We start from the raw sequence: 3,264 nt of genomic DNA, 5'->3' as shown, positions 1-3,264 counted from the left end.
AAATAATCCCATCAATCCGCTATCCGCAAGGTGGATGGGCGTGTAGCCCTATAGGTAAAGCCAACCTGTTTGCTAAATACTTGTCTAAAGTATTTAAACCCCATTCCTCCAAAGCTGCCGCAGACATTACTGAACACCTGCACTCTCCCTTCTAAATGTCTCCTCCTATGGAACCCTTCACTTCTGCAGAGATTATAGAATCAATCAGTCGCCTAAACCCCAAGAAAGCAGCGGGGCATGACCTAATAGGCAATAGAGCAATCAATGAACTTCTCATAAAAGGGATTGCACTCGTCACATCGATTTTTAACGCAATTCTTCGCCTTGAATACCTTCCTAAGGCCTGGAAAATTTCATTACTCTCATCCCTAAACTCGGAAAACCAATATATGAAACTCTGCTCCTATCGCCCAATTAGTCTTTTACCTATCCTGTCAAAACTATTCGAGAAAATGCTAACGAATAGACTCCTTCCACTCTTGGGGGATTTGAAAATACTCCCAGATCATCAATTCGGTTTTCGGAAACAGCATTCAACAGTAGAGCAAATCCATCGCATAACACACATTATCAACCAATCCCTTGAAAAGAAAAAATATTGCTCAGCGATATTCCTAAACATTCAACAGGCATTCGACAAAGTATGACACGAAGTACTACTATACAAACTTTAAAAAGTCCTACCACACACCTACTACTCCATCTTAAAGTCCTACCTAACCAATAGGCAACTCATGGTTAAATACTTACCTACTCTATCTAGCATACTCCGAGGTAGTGTCCTCGGACGCCTGCTGTTCTCCATCTACACTGCCGATTTACCAACATCGACAGAGATAACAATAGCAACATTTGCTGACGACACAGCGCTACTAGCTTCCCACGCTGTTACGTCGCATGGAACAGCTGTACTCCAGCCGACGCTACCTGGCAGCCAGCGGCCCTCAATAAACTCAAGGACCCACCATAAACCGTCAACTTTGGCTTCATTGTTTCCACATGTTTGCCAGTCAAACTGTTTGTCTAGAAGTATTTTCAGTTTATTTTCGGGTTTCGGAAAAGTCCTTGAGTTTATTAGGCTCTTAGAAATCACGGAGAAAGCGTGTAGTCACCGAATGGGAATACCGAACACATGTTTATCGAAAAGGACTGGTTTTCCCCAGGAACGAAGTCACCCCCCGATCCACGTTGGTGGGAGACTACCTCATATCCTTTTTCATTAGCATGGCTCATAACCAATCGGCATCGCGGATGGTTACCCTCACTTCCTTGACGAAAAGTGTGAACAACGAATCCGCGTTCTTCGTTCAAAGGGCACACCCACGCCAAGCTTTCCTCCGGAAAAACATAAGAGGGAATAGTCAGTCAAGCAATTCGAGCCTCTCAAGTGGGTCATTACATCAACTCAATACTGTAGAAGCAATTCAGAAAAATATGACAAGGAAGGGATGTGTGTTGAATAATAGATAATAAAACTTCATTTACCTTAAAAACTGTTCTTTTTAATAATATTAGCCCGAAACTTTTTAAATGCATACAGAATTTGATTTTATGCTAAAAGTATCTGTACATGCTCAATCCGCCTTGCGATAGCATACGTATCTAACAGGGGATTCGTAATATATTTGACACATATTATCTTTACACGGGAAAATCCATGTCGAAGGAGCAAAAATATCCTGCAAAATTGAGACTGAAAACATATTTTACGGAATATCCCGGAAATTATTACGTTTAGAAAGATAGTTTAAACGTAGCAATTGTTTACAAGCAAGGAATTCAGCTAAACAGTTTTAATCTATAATTTAATTTTATCTGTAAATTTTCTTTAATACTGGAAATTCGCGTCTTTTTGTTAACTTTTATTGCAAAATGTTGTTCGATGCTCTGGAAAATTGAGAAACTTCAAAGAAATGTATAAAATATGGATAAATGGAAATTTTTATTTTTGATATTATAACAAAAATAACTGCATTTGTTATTATTGTACTATACTTGAAATAAATTCAGCCACTTCCAACATAAAAGTAAATTGTTTGTAATATGAAAAATACACAACATCAGACAGATATTAAGAAACACACTATGTAACTTCAATTTATATATCATGTTCATAACATATAACAATATTTCCAAAATATTATATCATAATAGAAATGTAATTATATTCTTTCCAGCCATCTTACTCAAGATCCAGTTTTCGGTTTTTGGTCGTGGACCTTTGCCCTATCGAAGCTAGTAGAATTTAGCGACACAGCCTTCATTGTGTTACGAAAGCAACTGTTGATTTTTCTACATTGGTACCATCACGTAACAGTCCTTCTCTATACCTGGTTCTCTTATGCAGAGGCCACAGGAAATGGCAAGTGGCTTGGTAAACTCTTTCGTTCATGCCTGGATGTACTCCTATTATGCTCTGAAAGCAATGCGGTTCAATATACCAAAATGGGTCGCCATGTTTGTTACTACGCTACAGCTATCACAAATGGTTGTGGGTTGCATTTTAACTGCATCAGCTTACTACTATGTACACAGTGTCCAAGTTGAATGTCACGTTACGCCTTTGAACATCAAACTTGCTATGTTGATGTACCTCAGCTATTTCATTTTATTTGCCAGATTCTTCCAGCAGACTTATTTATCTAACAAACACATAAAAAAAATTGGAAAGAAGGATTAGCCCAATAGATCTGCAAGTTATAACAAGCTGAAGTTTATGTAGAGCAGGTGAAAAATTTTTTAAATCTTTTTTACGGATGCTTTTCAGTGACATATCTTAAGAAAAACTTTATCAAAATCTCATGTGATGGATATGGACGTCAAGAAATAATTTGATGAATATAGTTCTCTCAAGTCTTTGTGAAGGCAAAGTTGTAAAGATTGATTGTGAATGAATGAAAATGGAGAAATAGAATTAAAGTAAATCTCGCACACTAAATCAGAAATAAATTTTTAATATCTTAACGATATTATCGTTAACTATAGTACGAATGAATTAATAAATCTCGTCCTGGAAACATATATATCCCTAATCTGTTTACTTATGAAACGATTTCCAAAGAAATTTTTTGGTCTCTTTTATTTGTAATGTTTCCTTCTTCCGATAACGTGACAAAACCTTACTGGAACAAGAACGGAAGCGATATAATATTTGAAAATGTAATGTGTAAATATTCGGGTAATATTAACGTATCTAATATTGAATCATTTAATAGTAAAAAAAATATTAAACACAGATTCGCCGGCAAATCTGATATACTTTTA

At 36.6% G+C, this 3,264-nt stretch overlaps 1 pseudogene; it reads left to right on the top strand.

Annotated features, from left to right (window-relative positions):
* Positions 1-2,043: 2,043 nt before the first annotated feature.
* LOC126876506 (elongation of very long chain fatty acids protein 6-like) lies at positions 2,044-2,848 on the top strand (annotated as a pseudogene).
* The last annotated feature ends 416 nt before the right edge of the window (positions 2,849-3,264 follow it).

Source organism: Bombus huntii, unplaced genomic scaffold (genome assembly GCF_024542735.1).
Source record: "Bombus huntii isolate Logan2020A unplaced genomic scaffold, iyBomHunt1.1 ctg00000080.1, whole genome shotgun sequence".
Classification (NCBI taxonomy): Eukaryota; Metazoa; Arthropoda; class Insecta; order Hymenoptera; family Apidae; genus Bombus; species Bombus huntii.
This window is presented reverse-complemented; position numbering and strand designations above follow the sequence as displayed.